Source organism: Sus scrofa, chromosome 18 (genome assembly GCF_054392235.1).
Source record: "Sus scrofa isolate SSC_HxYL_T2T_F1_AM1 chromosome 18, Sscrofa_HxYL_maternal_Yorkshire_Landrace_v2.0, whole genome shotgun sequence".
Taxonomy (NCBI): domain Eukaryota; kingdom Metazoa; phylum Chordata; class Mammalia; order Artiodactyla; family Suidae; genus Sus; species Sus scrofa.
In genome coordinates this window covers 55,071,352-55,092,374 of record NC_139400.1, presented here as the reverse complement: position 1 = coordinate 55,092,374, position 21,023 = coordinate 55,071,352, and the positions used below count along the sequence as shown (strand labels likewise).

Genomic DNA, 21,023 nt, shown 5'->3' with positions numbered 1-21,023 from the left:
GTAGTTGTCTAGGAGCGGTTTAAGCGATTATTGCGGTTTTCCAGGCAAGTAGGTGGGTTAGACGCATGGTTTACTGACTCGGGCCCCTGGGCAGATCTCATTTCCTTCCCCCCAAAGTGAAAAATTTCAAACATACAGACACGTTGAAAGAATTTTGCAGCAAACACCCATATGCCCACCACTTGGGTTCTACGACATTCTACCATTACCTAGGCATCCCTCTCCTCATTCATCAGGCCTCCCCGCAACTAAGGGGACGGAGCGGGGGGCGGGCAGGGGGAGCGGGGGTCAGCAAGCTCAAGGTGGCTTTCAAATGGCCATTCCCAAGGGCGCGGCTCGCAGGCCAAGGTCTTAGCATCAGGCCGAGCGGGGGTGCCTGCTCCGCAGCCTCATTTTGCGGACGCGGGAGGAGGAACCGGGCTGCGGACCGCGCGGCGCCCCCCGGCGGCCGACCCGTTCGGGGGCCGGGGGGCCCGGGGGCCGGGGGGCCGCGTCCGGGTCGGCCGCGGGGCTGGGCGGGGTGGGGCGGGCCGGCGCGGCGCCGCACCTGCGCTGGGCGGTGCGGTGGCGGCGGAAGCCGGCGGCGGGCGCGGGGCCGCTACGTGCGCGGGGAGCGCGGGGCTGCGCTCGTGTGCGCTCGTCGCCGCCGCTGCCGCCGCTGCTGCGCCTTTGAGTCAGCAAACTCCGCCACCAGCTCGTCCGCTGCCCGGCTCTGCCCGGCTCTGCCGCCCGTAAGTGACAGGAAACCCGGCGGGGAGGCCTCCCCCGCGCCGCCGGGGTGGGCACCGCGGCCGGGGCCGAGCCGGCTGTCTTTTCCTTTCCTCTCCCGAGGCGTGGGGCCCTTCCCGCTGCTCCCAGGGGCCGCTCGCTGCGGGCTGGTGAGAGGTTTGGGTCTGCTGGGGCTGGAGCCGTGAGCGGCCGCCTTGCCTGCCGGGGTTGAGGGGGAGGAGGCATCGGTCGGCTTGTTTGCCGGGAGAGGGCACGCTTGGGAATCGATCCGGCTAAAAAGACACTCCGGGGAGAGAGTAGGGCGGAGGTGGGATCCTTGACGCCAGGAAAAGTGCTGAGGCACCTTCCACCAGGCCGGCTTGGGGTGGGTATTTTCTTATTCACGGAAGGGCAGCTTGGAGTTTAGAAACTGGGAGGGGTAGGCAGGGGGCTTTCGTGGGATTGTGGGATTCAGAGGAAGAAAGACCCGAGAGAAAATCCATGTTGACGATGACCAGGTCGGGTACCACGCGAAAGCAACAGCCTGTGTTTCAGTTCTGATGCATCATACTTCTTGAAGATGGGATGCGGTGATTGAGGGGGCTGGTCACGGGGACCTAGAGCCACGTGTCTTGCTTGAAAGCAGGGGCTACTGTTTTCTGCAAGGCACGTTTCCGTGGAAGAATAATGGAATTAGAAATTGAGAGGAGGGAGGAGGCTTTCATGTGATCTCCTTCAAGCCTTTTATTTTGGAGACAGGAAAACTGAGGCCCCCCGGGTGGGGCGCATTCAGCCAGTTGGGCGCAGAAGCAGGCCTAGGTTCTTGTGGATTTCTGACGCCCGCTGCAGCGTTCTTCTGCGTGGAGGTAGGCCTGAAATGCATGAACTCTCTCTTCTCCCCTGGGAGGGGTCTGGGCCAGAGGGGGTGAGTGCAGACGCTGGGCAGAACCCCACAGCTTCATCCATGGCCCAGGCTCAGCTGGGGCTCCTCAGTCTGAGACCGGGAGGTGAGTGAGATGCTTCTGCTACTTCTGCCATCTCTTCCAGGGATGCTTAGGCCTCATGCCTTCAAAAAATAATTTTTTTTAAAAGGCGTGGTAGATTTAAGATTAACTGACGGGACTATTTTAAATAAAGATAGAAAATAAAATACACCCAGAAGCAGATATACATAAGATGTGAAGGAGGGAGGTAATTAGCACCTGTATTTCACGGGCTCACCCTCTCTCTCCTGCCGGTCTGTTCCCTTCTCACTTCAGAAGTGACTGTTTCACTCGTGAGGAAATCGGTGTTGAACGAGTGGGGACTTGCTCAGGTGACACTGGCCCTCACCAGGGGTCTCTTGGCTGACTGGCATTCTGCTTCTGCCTCCACCCCAGCGGGCTGTGGTCTGAACTTCCTCTTATTTTGCTTAGGGGCAGGCCTCCTGGAGCTTGGTATCCAAAATAAACACCTTCATTCTTTCCTATATAAAAGTATATTGATTAAAGACTAAGGTTTATCTTTAATTTTAGAGCACTCTTCATAGTATCTTTTCTCAGCCTTAGGGGCTCTCCTTCTAGAGGGTTCACTTTGTTAGTTTAGAGGGTTCACTTTGTTAGTTTAGCCTTTGTGGGAAATGGCTTCTTTTTCCTCTTTCGGTCTCAGGGCTGTGGTTTAACAACCACTTGTGAGGGGTTTAGAGTTGGTTGAGACCAAGCCTTTGTCATCTTCCATTTCTTAGCGTGGCAAAGCAGGGCTCTTAGCCAAAGTCATGGTTGACCTCCATGGAGGGAATACCCTACACTTGGGACTGTTATCACTCACCTCTTGTTTTTCCTCTTAGAATGTAGTAGATCTGGATCAGCTCTTATGTTCTCCAAGCCCTGTTCAAATAAGAGATTGTATGTGGTAGTGGTTACAACTTCTGGTTTCGGACTCATTAGAGACGAACTCTGGGCGCAGTCATTTGCTGGCTGGGGTACTGTTAGCTGGGGACTTAACTCTCTAAATCTGATGGCTCCTTTATTCAGAAATTACGAAATGGTACTGATAATCCTTGCCTCCCAGAATTGTTCATAGCAATAGCTGACATGTACTGAGCACGGATATGTGCTAGACGCTGTGAAAAGAGTTTCTAAGTGGCAGGCTCATTAATCCTCACCAGGAGCTTCTTTTTTTTTTAATTTTTTAATTTTTTTTATTTATTTATTTTTTTGTCTTTTGTCTTTTTGTTGTTGTTGTTGTTGCTATTTCTTGGGCCGCTCCCGCGGCATATGGAGGTTCCCAGGCTAGGGGTCGAATTGGAGCTGTAGCCACTGGCCTACATCACAGCAAGGTGGGATCCGAGCCGCGTCTGCAACCTACACCACAGCTCACGGCAACGCCGGATCGTTAACCCACTGAGCAAGGGCAGGGACCGAACCCGCAACCTCATGGTTCCTAGTTGGATTCGTTAACCACTGCGCCACGACGGGAACTCCTCACCAGGAGCTTCTGAAGTGGATTCTATTTATATCTGGGGGGAAATGAGGCATCCATATTTATGCCTTCCGGAGTTCTCATCATGGCTCAGCGGAAACGAGTCTGTCTAGTATCCATGAGGACGCAGGTTTGATCCCTGGCCTTGCTCGGTGGGTTAAGAATCTGGCGTTGCTGTGGCTGTGGTGTAGGCCGGCAGCGACAGCTCAGATTTGACCCCTGGCTTGGGAAGCTCCATGTGCTGTGGGTGTGGCCCTAAAAAGACAAAAAAAAAAAAAAAAAAGATATTTGTGACTTCCCTAAACTCACAATTTTAACCACCCAGCAAGTGTGTCCCAGATTTCTGTAATATTGGGGTTTACTGTGTGCCAGGTGTGGTTTCAAGTACCATATTTATGTTAACAAAACTTGAGATACTGTTTTTAATACCCCCTCTCCTTTTTTCTTGTCTTTCCTTTTCTTTCATTCTTTTTTCCTTTCTTTAACAGATGAAGAAACAGGCACAGAGCTCAGGTCAGACAGTTAGTAAGTGATGGAGCCAGGATTTGAGCCAGGCAGCCTGGCTCTGGAACAGGTACTGCCCACCTCAGTCACTCCTGTGTGAATGTATGTCAAGGGTTTAGCCAGACCTCAATCAAGGGCAGCTCTTAATTGGCATTTTCATTTATTTTTCCCTGAGTAACCACTTCCTCCTCCCAGTCTCTGTGGAGGAGAGGCTTTTTTTTTAGTGCCGGAAAAAAACTTTCCAGAACTTTTTTTAGTTCTGGAACTGGTTCAACTTTGCCTAAGGTTATGGGATTCTGCATACATTTCTGTTGCATTCACTGTTATTTTTGAAAAGTTCGCAGCAAGGGAGTTCCCATCGTGGCGCAGTGGTTAGCGAATCCAACTCGGAACCATGAGATTTCAGGTTCGATCCCTGGCCTTGCTCAGTGGGTTAAGGAACCGGTGTTGCCGTGAGCTGTGGTGCAGTTTGCACATGCGGCTCGGATCCCGAGTTGCTGTGACTGTGGTGTAGGCCGGTGGCTACAGCTCTGATTAGACTCCTAGCCTGGGAACTTCCATATGCCCCAGGTGTGGCCCTGGAAAAGACAAAAAAAAAAAAAAGTTCGCAATAAGTCTCAGTGACCCGGGGAATGCAGACAAGTGGCTTAGGGAGGCCGTGAAGTCCCTGGAAATGTATGATTTTATACTCTTGCGCAAAAGTCTAGTATTCTGGGGCTGAGGATCCACAACTTACTTTAGATTCTTAAAGGGTCGCCCATGGTGGAAGGGTTAGTAATGACTCTTCTCTTCCAGTAACCTCATTTTACAAATGAGGCAGCCGAAGCCCGGGGGAGAGGCAGACTAGTTTAACATGAGCTACGCAGCCAAGTACAAGAGGAAAGGGGACTAAAATTCAGGTCTTCTGACCTCTAGTCTCATATTCGTTCCATCACACCCCCAGTATTTCTCTTTGGAATGAGTGGTGCCCATTCTTCAAATGCTGGAAGACCCCCCAATTCTCCCCCTGGGCTCCCCAGTGTGTGGAAGACCATCAGGGCTCCCTGGAAGCACCATCAAAACGCATCATCCTTTGGCATATAGTCTGGTGAGCTGAAGCACTTTACAGTGATTTAGGGTGGGAATCTACAATGCTGAAAGATAGGAGCCAGGAGGGTAAAATTTGGGGAGAAGAGGAGGAAAGATTCAGAACCTGGATTGGTTGAAGCACAAGAAGTCCGTTCTGGCCTCCTGGTAGAATGGTAGTGTTGGAAAGATTTGCTGAGATTGGTAAATTCAAACAAAATTCTGTGAAGTCTGAGATGTCTGTGTAATGTGCGAATCCCTGAAAAGTAAGGCCACCTACTAGTTGAAGCTTGATGCTCCAGTGACCAAATAAGACTAATAGGTCATTAAAAAAGGGGGGGGGGAGTTCCCATTGTGGGGCAGTGGAAACAAATCCGACTAGGAACCATGAGGTTGCAGGTTCCATCCCTGGCCTCGCTCAGGGGGTTTAGGATCTGGCGCAGGCGTGAGCTGTGGCTTGGTGTAGGCCGGCAGCTGTAGCTGTGGTTTGACCCCTAGCCTGGGAACTTCCATATGCTGTGGGTGCAGCCCTAAACAGACCAAAAAAAGAAAAAAAAAAAAAAAAAAAAAAAAAGGGCTAATAGGTCCTGAGGCCTCTATTGGTTTAGGCCAGCCCTTTAACTTCACTTAATTTTTTACAAATGTGTTAAGTTTTCCTGGGAAAATAGACTAGTACGCATGGGCAATACATTTTGAAATGTATTGTTCAGCCAGACATCAAAATATGTTCTATAGGGCCAGGAGTAGGAAGTGCAGAACTGGTTCCCTTGTAAACACAGGAATGGAACATATGATTCAGTTGACTGTGGTAAGGTCTGTTGGAATAGTTGGCTGCCCATTTAGGAAAAAGGGAGATCCGTACCTCACACCATTCACAAAAGTAAATTCCACTTAGATCAGTGATTAAATGTCAAAACCAAAATGATAGCTATTAAAAGTATATACGCATATAAGATGGTTTTACAAACTAACTTTAGAGTAGGAAAGACCTTGCCAAGTTTAAGAAAACGCAGACTCTATAAAGGAAAATAGTGATCTAATGTCATGAAACGTATTCCTTCTATAAGCAGAAAGATGCCAAAACAAGGTTAAAAGACAGATGATAAAGTGCTTAAGCAAATAGTTGCAATATATATAGCGGACCTAAACTCTTAGGAATCAGTAAGAAAAAAAAATAATCCAGTAGAAACACGAGCAAAGACTATAGCAGTTCGTATATGTATATAAAAACATGTAACCTCATTAATAATCAGATAAGTGAGGATTAAACACCATGGTGAGGGTGTGGGAAAATAGATTGTCACCATACATGTCTGTGGGGAGTGTAAATTGGTACAAATTTTGGGAAAGGCACTTTGGCAGTATTTGATGGATCAATTCCTTTTCTGGGACTTTATCCCACAAAAAGACTTACCTCCTTGAACAAGGAGAATATTGCTATAGATGAGCTGATATGGAGAGTGTCTATTATAAAGTAATGAAAGCAAAGTGCAGAGAAGTAGGTATAATATAATCTCATTTTTTTTGGAAAAAGAAAAAGTCTGTAAGGCTATGCCCCTAATTGTAGACCGTGATTACCTTTGGGAAATGGAATTAGAAAGGGGATGGTAGTATGGAGAATTTCATAATAGATTTCTGTTTTTTAAAAAAACTTTTCAGGAGTTCCTGCTGTGGCACAGTGGTTAACGAATCCGACTAGGAACCATGAGGTTGTGGGTTTTATCCCTGGCCTTGCTCAGTGGGTTAAGGTTCTGGCATTGCCGTGAGCTGGGGTGTAGGTCACAGACGCGGCTCGGTTCCCTAGTTGCTGTGGCTGTGGTGTAGGCAGGTGGCTACAGCTCCAATTAGACCCCTAGCCTGGGAACCTCCATATGCCACAAGTGTGGCCCTAGAAAAGACGAAAAGAACAAACAAACAAATGTGGCCCTAGAAAAGACAAAAAAAAAAAAAAAAAAAAAAAAACCCCAAAATCACTTTGCAGTTTTGAAATGGTTTTAAACTATAGAAAAATGACCAAAGTAATGAAATCATGAGTATATAGTACTGGAAAAAAATTCTTTTTAATTATTTATTTATTTATTTTATTTATTTTTGACTGTCCGAGGCACTTTGAAGTTCCCAGGCCAGTGACTAAACCCATGCCACAGCAGTGACAATGCCTGATCCTTAACCGTTGAGCCGCACAGGAACTCCATAAAAGGGACTCTGAAGAATGCCTGTGCTGAAAAGCCGACGTAAAATGATGGTCTCCCCGCGTGTAGGGGAACCCCATCCTCTGGATTTCCAGGCAAGTATCCTTCTGCCACTCCTTACAAACATGCGCCCCAGTCTCCCTTCTTTTTTTTTTTTTTGGTCTTTTTGTCTTTTCTAAGGCCACACTTGTGGCATATGGAGGTTCCCAGGCCAGGGGTCTAATCGGAGCTGTAGCCGCCGGCGGGATCTGAGCTGAGTCTGCGGCCTACACCACAGCTCACGGCAATGCCAGATCCTTAACCCACTGAGCGAGGCCGGGGATCAAACCCGCAACCTCATGGTTCCTAGTTGGATTCGTTAACCATTGCGTCATGATGGAAACTCCCCTAGCCTCCCTTCTTGAACACAGGAGTTGTATGCAGCAAGGACGTTGCTTAATTTAGAAGTACATTTGCTCTAGATTGTGTGGTTTTTAAGCATTAAAGAAAAAACAGTGTTCATTTCTCAGTTTAGTTTTCTTTCCTGAATATAGCACAAAACTAGTCCTGTTACCCTTGGGTTGGTATTTCCTCACCATGCCCCCTCCAGCTCACCCCAGTAGATCTCTGACCTGGGCTTTCTCACTCTGAGAGTCCAGATCGCAGATCATGCACCCATGCAGTTAAAAACTGCACTCAGGGAGTTCCCGTCGTGGCGCAGTGGTTAACGAATCCGACTAGGAACCATGAGGTTGCGGGTTCGGTCCCTACCCCTGCTCAGTGGGGTAACGATCCGGCGTTGCCATGAGCTGTGGTGTAGGTTGCAGACGCGGCTCGGATCCTGCGTTGCTGTGGCTCTGGCGTAGGCCGGTGGCTACAGCTCCAATTCGACCCCTAGCCTGGGAACCTCCATATGCCGCCGGAGCAGCCCAAGAAATAGCAAAAAAGACAAAAAAAAAAAAAAACTGCACTCAGAAATCTCTAGAGAACACATTCTCCTGCAGAAGAGAACATAAGGGATGCATATTCTTCCTCTGTCAATACAGCTGGCTCCTTTATTGTAGAAATTAGAATGACTACGCATGCGCATGTCTTTGATCCCACCACCCCCAGATACCCTTCGGAGGATAAGAAAGGGAAGTCTCAAACTCCTTTCAGAGGCAGACTAGAAATTCCAAAATTCCTAATAGCTGGTGCCCTCCTTTAGGGAGTGCTGGATTCCCAGAGCTGGAAGAACAGAAAAGGGGAAGAAGGGAGGGGAATAAAAGGGGGTGGGAGAGGGCAAGCCAGACTTCGCCCAAGACCTGTCCTGTGTCCAGGCGTGTGATAAAGTCTCTGACTTGTTTCCTGGAATTTTTTTTTTTTTCCTTTCTAAGCCTGCGCCTGCAGCATATGGAAGTTCCCAGGCTAGGGATTGAGTCAGAGCTGCAGCTGCTGGTCTACACCACAGCCACAGCCACGCTAGATCCGAGCTGTGTCTGTGACCTCTACCAGAGCTCATGGCAACGCTGGATCCTTAACCCACTGAGCAAGGCCAGGGATTGAACCCCCAACCTCATGGTTAGCCACTGAGCCACAACGGGAACTCCCATTCCCACTCTTGATCTTTGGTATTCTCCATGCAATTTATAAAGGGCTGTGATTTGGGGGCTGAGTTATCACAGGTAGGTTTTTTTTCTTTCTTTTTTTTTCAGTGATATCGTGGGCAGCCCGGGCTTTGTCTCAGTTATTTATGAACTGGGAGGTAGATGTGACACTTCAGAGCATTTTAGCTTTGAAGCCAGTGGCACAAAGTTATTTTCTTCTCCTTTTTCCCCCATTTTGTTCCTACCCTTCTTTCCCATTTTCCAGCTCAGGTGTGCATTTTCATTCTTTGGGTCTTTTTATGCTTTCCAGACTCCACTAAGGACCCTGTAGCATTTGCCCGAAGTTCCCTGGGCGTCAGGAAAACAAGGAAGAACACAACTCAAGCCCTGGGGGCCCAGAACCTTATCCGACTGTCATCTCTGTGGGGCACTTGTCCCAGATGAACCAAGAAAGATGGGGCGGATGTCTCCTTCTTTTCAGTGTGTTCCTCTGCTCTTTAGATGTTAAATAGTAAAATTAGACTCTTTTACTAGTTTTGGAGAGGAAAGACTTTTTTTTTTGGCCACCCTGCAGTATAAGGAATTCCCAGGATCCGAGCTGCAGTTGTGACCTGCACTGCAACTGTGGCCACACCTGATCCTTAACCTACTGTGCCGGGCCTGGGATCAAACCTGTGTCCCTGGCATCAAACCTCCAGAGATGTTGCACCACAGGGGGGAAACTCCAGAGGCATTTTTTTTTAACCCAGGTGTCAGTTGGGGGTCTCCGATTCCTTCGAGCGCTAGAGAGCTAATTAACCGTGGTGAGAGCCCACCAGCTCCTCGCACAGGGAATTCCAAAGTCCTTCCAGGTTTTCTGCTAATTCCCGGAGGTGCTGGTTAGGGGACGGCTCTGGGCTTTTCCTCTTTGACCTCAATGTCAGCCCTGACGGTTTGATAGAGAAAAGCCCTCACTAAGGGAGAAGTCCGCCCAGCGCTTGCTCTGCTGGTGCAGGAGACAGCCTTGCGGGTTCCTGACCTTCCACGTCTCCCTCTCTTAGCCTCTCAGCCCTACCCCGTCCCCATCCCTTTCTTGTAACTCCATGGTCTTGTCCCTTTTAGTCCATGGTCCCCCCTGGTTCCTCTCAAACTTGTGCATCCAAACGGTTCAAAGGGCGCAGAGAGCACGGGGCTTTGTGCGTGGGCATCCATGCTCCGTAGGAATTAGGAACACAAAGCGCAGGGAGTTTTCTATTCCTGATGACTGCCTTCCCCTTTCTCACTTACGTAGCAGCTCTGCTTCGTGTATTGTGGCATTTGGGACAGCTGGGGACAAGGCAGCGGTTGGGAAGCACCGCAGGGTGGCGTTCCTGTGGCCCTGGGTCCGGGGGTCTCTGAGCAGGGGCTGTGGAGCCTTTCTGTCCACTGTCCCTGTGGCTGATCAGACCCCGAGAGTCTGGGTTCCATCTGCCCAAGTGCGTGGGAACATTCCTTCGCCAGAAAACCGGTCTGACCTTTGACAGGGAGGTGCAGACCGCGTGCAGCTCTTTTCAGCCGCCTCATTTCCCTCACGGTTGGGAATTCTTGAAAAACGGTGACCTCTGTTGTGAGAACTTTGCCCCGTCAAGTCTGTGGACAAATACAAGTCCGATGTGTTCGGATTATCGCCAGCGCTTTGGGCAAATAGTTGAAGGAATAATAACTTTGGCATTTCACCTCCTTTTAAAAGGGTTTTCTCTGTGTCTTATCTCAGCTTTCTGGGGTCAAGGCCGGCATTGGACACCCGTGGGTCAGTATGTGCCTCGGGGATGGCCAAGGTGTGCGCTTCGCCACGGAGGCTGTTTCAGAGCACGTTGATTTAAAATATTCTGCTCCCAGGAGTTCCCGTGTGCCTCAGTGGGTGAAGGATAGGGCGTGTTCACTGCAGCGACTTAGGTTGCAGCTGTGGTGCAGGTTCGATCCTTGGCCCAGCAGTTTCCACATGCCGCAGACATGGCCAAAATAAAAATTCTGCTCCTATAAACATTTCTATCCCACTTAAGACATCAGATGCATGAAGGGGACAGTGTTTAAAAAGGCATAGGTGCTCTGTGATTATCAGGAAGAGACCTCAGCATCTCCCCCCGCAGGGGTCTTGGAAGAGTCTAGACGATCATGAGTGGGGATGGTAGCTGACACAGTGAGCTCCAGGCCTGTTCCTCCACGTTTGCTCCTTTAATCTCTGTAGCAGATCCACGGAGGAGGCCGTTATCTCCACTTGACAGATCAGGAAACTCAGGCCCCGAGATATGAAAGAAATTCCCCTGGGAAGGGGCGGCCAGGGAGTTCCTGCTGTAATGCAGCAGGTTAAGGATCCAGTGTCGTCTCTCTGGTGATATGGGTTCCATCCCTGGCCTGGCACCGTGGATTAGGGATCCAGCATTGTCCCCGTTGTGGCCTAGGTCACAACAGCTGTGGCTTGAATTCGGTCCCGGCTTGGGAACTTCCATATGCAGAGAATGCAGCCAAGGAAAAAAAAAAGAATTCGCAGCCAGGCTGTTTGGCATTCATGGTGCCCTTCCTGCTCTGTTAGGGGACACTCCTTGCTCAAAAGTGACGTCTCCCTTTTTGCTGGTTCCTCAGAGGACTTGCCGGTTCTTCAGAGTTGAACCTGACCAGTAAGATCATGACCCCTGGTGCTGCTGTCCTCCCGAGTGATGGCACTTGCCTCCCCCAGTGGCAGTTCTTTGAGACCGAGGCAGTGAGCTTGGTGGGAAGATTGTACTCTCTGGCGTATTGCGATGCTTTTCCCTTTTGAAAGAATTCATCACTCAGTTTAAGAGAGGAACATTTAATACTGACTTTGTCTCCGGTTTATATGCCTATACCCTTTCCTTTTTCTTTTTGGCTGTGGCATGCAGGGGCTTGATGTGGGATCTCAATGCCCAGACCAGGGATTGAATCTATGCTGCGGTGGTGAAAGCACTGAGTCCCAGCCACTGGACCACCGGAGAACTTCCATTTGTATCTTTTTCTTATCTCAGCCCCAAACTCTTTTCCAGGTGCCTGAAAACTGTTCCATGTGGATGTCCACACCATCCTAGCTGTTCCTTCACCTTCTTTCTTTCTTAACTCTAAAAACGGGCCGCCTTCCCAACTTCTCCTTTCTGCTCATGACGCCGGTGTTCTTCCAGTCCCCCGGCTGGTGAGTCATCCATGACTCCCCTTCTTCCGTTGTGGTCTGTCAACAAGTTATTCTTGTTATATGCATATTTTTGAGGGCCGAACCCTCGGCATATGGAAGTTCCCAGGCTAAGGGTCAAATCAGAGCTGCAGCTGCCGCTCTACACCACAGCCAGAGCAATGGAGGATCCGAGCTGTGTCTGCGACCTCCACCGCAGCTCATGGCAACGCTGGATCCTCTACCCACTGAGCAGGGCCAGGGACCGAACCTAAGTCCTCAGGGATCCTAGTCAGGTTCATTACTGCAGAGTCCCAACAGGACTCCTTCTTTTCTTTCTTTCTTTTCTTCCTTCCTTTCTTTTCGTCCTTCCTTCCTTCCTTCCTTTCTTTTTCTTTCTTTCTTTCTCTCTCTCTCTCTCTCTCTCTCTCTTTCTTTCTTTCTTTCTTTCCCTTTTTAGGGCTGCACTCGCGGCATATGGAGGTTCCTGGGCTGAATCAGAGCTGTAGCTGCTGGCCTACACCACAGCCACAGCAACTCGGGACCCCAGCCACATCTATGACCTACACCACAGCTCACAGCAACGCCAGATCCTTAAGCCACTGAGCAAGGCCAGGGATCAAACCCACAACCTCATGGTTCCTAGTCAGATTCGTTTCTGTTGCACCACGACGGGAACTCCCCCAGTCCTACTTTCTTTTTGAAACTTCTTCCTCTCTGTTCCCCCCTTCCCGTAACCCTATTACCAGTGCTGTTTCTTTTGGCACATACAGTGATCTTTCCATTGCAAGTGAGCTGTTTTGTATCTGTGTCTGAACAGCTTAGGTCTTAGAACTCAGGAAGTGAGGGTGACATAACCATTAAAAACACACCCCTCTGGGAGTTCCCATCGTGGCTCAGGGGAAACAAATTTGACTAGCATCCATGAGGTCGCAGGTTTGCTTATGGCGTTGAATTGTCCTTCTCTGGTTACTCTTAGGGGGTCTTTTTGTAGCTAATGACCCTAAAGACATCTGTCATGTGAAGGTGCCACACTTCCCTCAGTAGTAAACTCCTTTCAGAAGACAAAAACGTCATTTCGGTTGTAAGGCTCTTGGCTTTCCCAGCTCGTATACAGACAGAATGCTGCCCCCGGCCTCACAACCTGAAAGCGTTTGAGACATTAAATAACTCAGTTTCTTGGGTGGTATTCTCCACCCCTTGTCATTTTTTAAGCATCTATTTCTTTCTTTCTTTCTTTTTTTTTTTTTAAATCTCTGGAATGGCTGGATATTGGTGCTTTTATTTTTTATTTTTATTTTTTGCCTTGTTTTACCTTTATTTTATTAAATTTTGTTTTATTTTATTTTTTAGGGCTGCACTGAGGCATATGGAAGTTCCCAGGCCAGGGGTCGAATTGGAGCTGCAGCTGCCAGCCTAGGCCACAGTCACAGCAACGTAGGATCTGAGCCTTGCCTGCGACCTACACCACTGCTCATGGCAATGCCAGATCCTTAACCCACAGAGCAAGGCCAGGAATTGAACCTGAATCCTCATGGATCCTCGTCAGGTTTGTTATCACTGAGGCACGACAGGAGCTCATGAAGCATCTATTTCTAACCTTGTAGCTTGGATGCCGTGTTTGATGTAGGGGGTACCCTGTGGTGAGTAAGAGCGAGGGCTTTCCTGAGGGTGGCTGTGTTTCGATCCTAGCTCCCATTTACTAGCTGTATGGCCTTGGACAGTGTTTCCTTGTTTGTAAAACTGAGATAATAAAATTTGTCTTGAGGATTAGATGAGAGAATTCGTGTTATAATCTTTGCATAGTGTCTGACCCCATGGTTAACAATCACTTCTTTTCAGTTGGGTTGCTGGTTTTGATTATGTATGGTGTACCTTTTTTTTTTTTTTTTTTTTTTTTTCTTTTCTAGGGCTGCACCCGCAGCATATGGAGGTTTCCAGGCTAGGGGTCGAATCTGAGCTGTGGCCGCCAGCCTACACCACAGCCACAGCAACGCCAGATCCGAGCCGCATCTGCGACCTACACCACAGCTCACGGCAACCCCAGATCCTTAACCCACTGAGCGAGGCCAGGGATGGAACCCGCAACCTCAGGGTTCCTAGTCGGATTCATTAACCACTGAGCCGCGACAGGAACTCCATGAATGGTGTACCTTTAACGTCATTCTCCAACCTCATCCTCCACAGTCCAGAGGAGAAAGGTCAAGAGGAAGGAGAGAAAACACTAGAGGAAGACGCATGGCCTTCCAGTCACTCCACTCGGGGAGTTCTCCTGTGGCCCAGTGGGTTAAAGATCCAGTGTTGTCACTGCAGTGGCTTGGTTGCTGCTGTGGCACGGGTTCGATCCCCGGCCCAGGAACTTCCACATACCACGGGTGCAGCCAAAAAAAAAAAAAAAGACATTCCACTCTGCACTGTTGATGATCCTAAGCTTTCTTTTCTCCCAAGATGAATGAGTAACTGCGCGTGCGATGAGGTGGGCTGATGGGAGGGGTCCAGCACGTTGTTCTGTGGCTGCCCTCCCAGCTCACATGCTTGGGCCACTTAGAAACGTGATGGTGACACAGAAATGCAGAGAATTAGCTCGGACTGAGTCAGTCGGATTTAATTGACCCATTATTTGTTGGCACTTGCCACATGCCAGGCCCTCTGCTAAGTGCTAGGGCTCTAAGGCATGAATGATTTGGACCAGGTGCCTGCCCTCATGGGACTTTCGAGAGGACAGACAGTAAACAAGAAAATAAATCAATAGATGAAATAGTAACAGACCATGATACATCCTAAGGAGAAAATAAAAGCGCAGAGCATTCCTGGGCATGGGGGGTTTGCTCTAGTGGGTGGTCAGGGAAGGCCCCTCTGGGGAGGTGGAGTTTAAACCAGGACTTGCACAGTGGGAAGGAGCCACATTGGTGGGTTGGGTGGGAGAGGAGGTGGGGCAGCATCAGCGGGAACAAGAGGCACAAAAGGCCTGAGGGCTGGGTTCCAGAGCTGACCTGGTTGGGGTGACTGGACGCCAGGGTGGTGAAGAAGAGCTGGGGTTGGTTGGAGAAACAAAGGAGTGGGGTTTATAGGGATTCTGCAGATCCGGACCCTGTCCCCTGGACAGTGATTCTCAACAATTTTCTACCATCAATACACTTGTTGGGGGCGTGAGATGTGCTCCTGGGTGGCGGGGTGACGGGGAAGGCTGGGGGGTGTGGGATTTGTTATGAGCCCTCCATAATTGCAGTGTAACTCACCGTCTCCCCCTCCGCAAGTTGGGAAGCACTGCCCTTGATGACCCACTCAGAAGCCTTGGGATCTGGGAACATTCACGTCTCTTGCGTTTCCATTAAATTTTGCAGGGTTACATCGGCAAACAGGGAACAGGGAATTCTCTCAGTTGGTGAGAACATTGGCATGGGCATTGAAGGATGAGTCACTGTTTAATTGGATCACTGTGTGACCCATTTAAATAAATATATACTGTTTTTTTTCTTTTCTTTTCTTTTCTTTCCCTCCCTCCCTCCCTTCCTTCCTTCTTTCTTTTTTTTTTTTGAGGGCCGAACCTGTGGCATCTGGAAGTTCCCAGGGGTTGAATTGGAGCTGCAGCTGCCTGCCTGCACCACAGCCCCAGCAATACTGGATCCGAGACACACGTGCAAGCTATGTTGCAGCTTGTGGCAACGTCTATCCTTAACCCACTAAGCAGGACCAGGGATTGAATCCACATCCTCATGGATACTAGTCAGGTTTGAAACCATTGAGCCATGATGGGAACTTCTATACTGTTTTTTGAATAGAAAAGTTATTCACATTCTTTTGAAGTTATTTAGAAATGCCTTTGGAGACGTCCTTTAAGATGTTAATGCATTTGGATGTTCTTTTGGGAAGAGTGGCATGGGGGTGGGGAGAAGACAGCTTCAGGAGTCCTCAGGGTGAGTCTGGACCACACCATGTGCCTCTGGGTGGTTGTTGAACCTCTCGTTGGTTTGGGAGGCTGACGTCTGCAGAATAAGATCAGCCCTGTGCTGCCTGATTCACTGTCAGGGGACAGTGCTTTATCAACTGCAGAGCACCCAAAAATCAAAGGTACTTTGAAAATTAAAATTTGTTTGCATACATTATGGCCAATAGCACATTATGGCCAGGATGTAACCCCTGACCATCGAAAAGAACTTTCCACTGCTTGTAGATATCTGGTCTCCACAGTCATCCAGAGCTAACTTTGCAGTAGGAATGGGCTTCCCAAGTATGGTACAAAACCTTGAAGCCATAAAGAAAGGGTTGGGAGTTCTTGTTTGTGGCTCAGCGGGTTAAGAACTGGACTAGTATCCTTGAGGATGTGGGTTTGATCCCTGGTCTTGCTCAGCAGATTAAGGATCTGGCGTTGCTGCAAGCTGCTGGTGTAGGTCGCAGATGTGGCTCAGATCTGGTGTGGCTGTGGCTGTGGCTGTGGCATAGGCCGGCAGCTGCAGCTCTGATTTGACCCCTAGCCTGGGAACTTCCATATGCCACAGGTGCGGTCCTAAAAGGAAAACAAAAAAAATTGATAAAATTTATCACCTGGAAAGAGTCGGTGTAGCAAAACCCCTGTATGCAAAACAAAAGACTGATTACAAACTGAAAAAATGTATTTGTCCGTCGTCATGTTATGTATTAAGGGTTAATTTCCCTAATATATAAAGAACAAATCAATTAGGAAAAGAACAGGACTCCATAGGAAAATGGTCAAAGGAAATGAACAAACAGTTCCTATAAAATAAATTAGCAGCTCCTAAACACATGAAGACTTGACCTTACACATAATTTTAAAGATACCAGTTGAGGGAGTTCTCTGATGATTCAGTGGATTAAGGATCCGGCATTGTCACTGCTGTGGCTGTGATTACTGTCGGGGCACTGGTTTGATCCCTGGCCCTGGACATTCTGCATGTCACACGCGTGGCCAAAAAAAAAAAAAAAAAAAAAAAAAAAAATATATATATATATATATATATATATATATATATATATATACACAAAACAAAAAATATAAAATAATGGTTGAGGTGGGGATTGAATTGAATGCAGTAGATTCATTCGCATTGTTGTTTGATAACCCAGATTATCAAACATCTTTGCTGTCCATCATGTAGTATCACTGTCACTGGGGATACTCCTTCAAAGAGTTCTCAGTTGATTTAGGGGCACAGAACTAATGTACCCCTCAAGGAGAGACCTGTGGAAAATGACCACATAATCAAGCCTTCAGGGGCTGATGCAGCTGAAGTATGATGGGGGCCACTGTGTTCAAGGTTTATAGGCAAACGTTGTGGAAGGGAGAGTAACCGTGTCAAAGAGATCCCTGCGAGTGTGTCCCCCTGCATGGCAAAAGGGACCTTGCAGATGTCATCAAGGGCCTTGAGATGGGGAGCATAGCCTGGCTTATCCAGGTGAGCCCAGTTTGATCACGTGGGTCCTTGAAAGCCGAGCACCTTTCCCAGCTGTGCCCAGAGCAGTGGGACCGCAGAGGAAGGGTCAGAGAGGCGGTGTGTTGCCGGCAGTGAAGATGGAAGAAGGGGCCATGAGCCAAGCCTCTGGCACCCAGGAAAGGCCAGGAAACAGATTCTCCCCTAGGGCTTCAGGAAGGGCCTCAGTTTTCTAATCTGGAAAATGGGGATGCTAATAATGCCTCCTCCAAGGGCCATTGTATAGAGGAAAGAAGTGGATGTGTATAAAGTGTTCGGAGTAGTTCCTGGCCAGCCTAAGGGCTGTGGGAGTGTTTGCTGTTGACATTGTGCCCCAGTGGGTGGGTAAGGCCAAGGCAGGCAGAGAGGGGAGTGTGGGGCGGGGCAGGGGGCGGGGTGGGGAGGGCTCTCAGCTGAGTATAGCAGCACTGGTGGGGCGGGGGCGGAATATGGGGCTGTTTATCCTGAGTGGCCTGACCTCTAACCCCGGTGATCACACCTCATCCCCCCGTTTTTGCTCCCCAGGCCATTCTGCAGGTGGGTCTGAATTCAGGGGCCACCAACCAGTACCTGGCACTAGACTGCCACAGCTCAGTGACTCCAGAGAGAAAACACTGTAATGCAGTATAGTGTCTCTAAGGGCTCTCCCGTGTGGACACTCAGGGTGACCTGCTTCTCTGAAGCCAGTTTTCTGCCTTTGCTGTGTGCCCACGGAGAGAGGAGCAGAAACCTCAGTTGTGTGGCTTTGGTAGGTCCGCAGGGGCTGGTGACGGCTAGGCCTGCCCTGTGGTCTTTCAGAAGCCATTGCAAGCTGTGGCCTCTCAGCAGGTAGAGCTTTTCTTGAGCAGATGAGCCCGCAGACTCCTCGGGGTTCTGGGCGGGCACTTGAGGCACAAATGGGAATCTGGATTTCCCAGGCCGGAGACCCTTCCCCGCGTGTTCTCCCTCACAGCTGCTCCCCTTCCTCTGGCCAACTCCGGGATGCCCAGGGCCCCTCACGGGTCTGTTCCTGAAATAGGGGACCTACCCAGTGGCAGGTGCTGTGCCAAGCAACCCAGAAAAACTAGTGATGAGACAGACACAGTGCCTGCCGGCTGTGGTGGAGTCACAACAAGCAGGAAACAAAAACGCATGTGATGTCAGCTTTCGGGTGCACGGTCATGACTGTGCCAGGGCCAAGTTGTGATTTTATAAGGCGGCCTTTGGTTGATCAGGACGGAGGCCTCCCTGTGAAGTGGGGGCCAGAGCGGGTGGTCTCCTTGGTCTCGGGCGGTGGTCTGAGAGGGCTTTGCTTTCCCTTTCCCGCAGCCGCGTGGCGGGGCCTCGCTTCCTCTCCTCTGCCTGGGCTGACAGCTGGCAGGTGAGCCTGGTGCCCAGGTGTGCTCCCTGGACGCCAGGCTTCATCCCGGGCCGTGCTCAGGCTGGGGAGAGAAGCTTTTGCAGCGAATGGCAGAAGCTTTGCGCACTGTTGACTTTGTATTCACATTGCCAGGAGGAGTAAGTGGGGGTTTAGGATCAGGGTGACAGAGTAGTTTGAGTTGCTTCAAATGCTGTCTTGGGGACTCAAGATGCCTGTGGCCGTGCTTGGGTCTGGCTGTGGGTTTACTTCATTCAAAGTGTAGGCTCTACACAACCCCGAGCATTTTCCCGTTACACTCGTCCAGGGCCCATGAGAGCACAGTTTAGTATAACATTCCTTCCTCTTCCTTTGTCATTGTATGGATTTATTTGCTTTTTAGGTCTGAAACCTTGGCACATGGACGTTCCCAGGCAAGGGGTCTAATCGGAGCTGCAGCTGCTGCCTACACCACAGCCACAGCCACGCCAGACCTGAGCCGCATCTGCCACCTACACCACAGCTCATGGCAACGCCGCATCCTCAACCCACTGAGCGAGGCCGGGGACTGAACCCTGGGTCCCTCATGCATCCTAGTTGAATTTGTCACCACTGAGCCACCACGGGAACTCCTTCCTCTGTCCTTTTACAGCCGAGGCAACAGAGTTGGCAAGGGGCTCTCCCTGCAGGTGGCAGCTGACTGGGGCTCAGAGCCGCCTTGCCTCCTTTTGCCCAGCACACCGTCTCTCTCAGGAAGGGACCTACGGTTACGTTAAACAAAAACGTGGAGCATGTACACAGGGATTACAATGTGGAGGTTGTTGACTGAAAAAAAAAAATCCGCACAGCTGAAAGGTTGAGAATGATGTTTTATTCGGTGAACAGAGCTGACTTAAGTCTCTCAGAGAAGCCCTAAGGGTCTGCTCCGAGGAGGTGGAGGACGAGCCAGGATATAGATGGGAGTTTTTGCAACAAAGACCAGGTGGTCAGGACATCCGAAGATTACTGTGAAAGAAAGCCAGTTGTTTCAAGATAAGGAATGCCATGCTTTTCTAAGTATGGGACGATGCAAGAGTCTGGGCTCACTGAAGTCATTCCTTTGAAATGCACCTCAGCTCTCTGGGGCCAGTGTCCTGAGCTTTCTCCTCCTGAGTCCCCTCAGGGGGCACAATGGCTGATGGCTTGATGGCAGGCATCCTGTTTCTATCCTGAGTTCCCTTAGGGTTTACTGCCTGCTATAGTGTGATGGCTTGACAGCTGCAACATCCTTTGTGTATTGACATTGTGTGTGTGTGTGTGTGTGTGTGTGTGTGTGTGTGTGTGTAGAAGAGGCAGGAAGCGGCATCCGTGTTGGCAGCATTTTGGGGATTCTCTCTTTCGCTCCTTCCTAAAGGGCTAACTAGAAAACCACCTAGCAGATACCTGATGATTAAATTTTTTTTTTTTTTTAATTTCACGGTGGTAAGAGCACTTAACATGAGATCTGCCCTCTTAGTGAAATTTTAAGTGAGCGATACTGTATTGTTAACTAGAGGTGCGAGGTGGTAGGGCAGACTTCTAGTATTTATTCATGCAGCAGTGGGGAGAGCCCTTAGAGACATCTGGCAGATACTTGATCTTGTTAGAACCTGTGGGTGGAATGCCCTCCCCACGGTTTCACTTACCGGAGGCACTTTTCTTGGTCAGGAGGTTGCCTAACTGGGCTCCTCAGGACCGTTTGGCCTGTCTGGTAGGACCTGCCGTGTCGATGAGTCTCAGAAAAGAACATGCAGAGGAATTATATACCCGCAGGGCCCGCTCTGGTAGGAGCAGGGAGCAGGGCGTTTCAGCCCTCTGTGAGTCGGGGGCTCTGCCAAGCCAGGGTTTTGTTACTGTCCCCCTTTCCCCGAATAGTCGTGAAACAAAACTCCACCTCTTTCTTGACTCCTCTTTCTCTCTTGAAGCTCCTTGTTTACTTGGGGCATAAAAATAAAAACATCATGAGGAGTTCTGGTTGTGGCGCAGCGGAAACAAATCCGACTAGCATCCATGAGGATGCGGGTTCGATCCCTGGCATCTCTCAGTGGGTTGAGGATCCCGTGTTGCCATGAGCAGTGGTGTAGGTCGCAGACGTGGCTCAGACCCCGCGTGGCTGTGGCTGTGGCGTAGGCTGGCAGCTGCAGCTCCCATTTGACCCCATGTACTGCGGGTATGACTCTAAAAAGCAAAAAAAAAGAAACAAAGAAACCGAGCCTGTCATCGACGGATAATCAAGCTCTGAGCCCCTAGAACCTTACTTTTCAACAGGTAGCAAATACAATTTTCTTTTTCCTTTTTTCAATCATCTTAGCCTAAAATAACTTGCCTGTGGATAGTCCATTTTCATAAAGGACTTACATTTTCTACTGGTTTAATGTTTGTGTATTTAGGAGGGTGTGTAATATGGGATATGGTGCTGTGACTTGCTTAGAATATATTGTTCTGACACTCTCGGGCTTTTCCTTTGACAGTGACTTGTGAAGAAATGCTGAGATTCGATAACGTGTGTGTGTGTGTGTGTGTGTGTGTGTGTGTGTGTGTGTGTAGCTTCCTTTATCTCAGCTGCTTTCAGTTTCATAGTTGAGTGTTTAAAAACCTAACCTGTGA

General features: G+C 49.4%; 1 protein-coding gene across 6 annotated transcripts in view; it reads left to right on the top strand.

Moving 5' to 3' along the window:
- Positions 1 to 600: 600 nt before the first annotated feature.
- Positions 601 to 21,023, top strand: part of SNX10 (sorting nexin 10) — an 81,117-nt gene continuing 60,694 nt past the window's right edge. Inside the window, exons 1-2 of one of the 6 annotated variants that reach the window (XM_085005663.1) lie at positions 601 to 731; positions 1,468 to 1,574. The gene's annotated coding sequence lies outside the window, so the exon portion shown is untranslated. Of the gene's footprint in view, positions 1,094 to 1,467; positions 1,575 to 21,023 lie in introns of all 6 variants that reach the window. The other 5 variants (XM_003134848.6, XM_021079049.2, XM_085005666.1 and 2 more) reach the window with 5 other exon arrangements.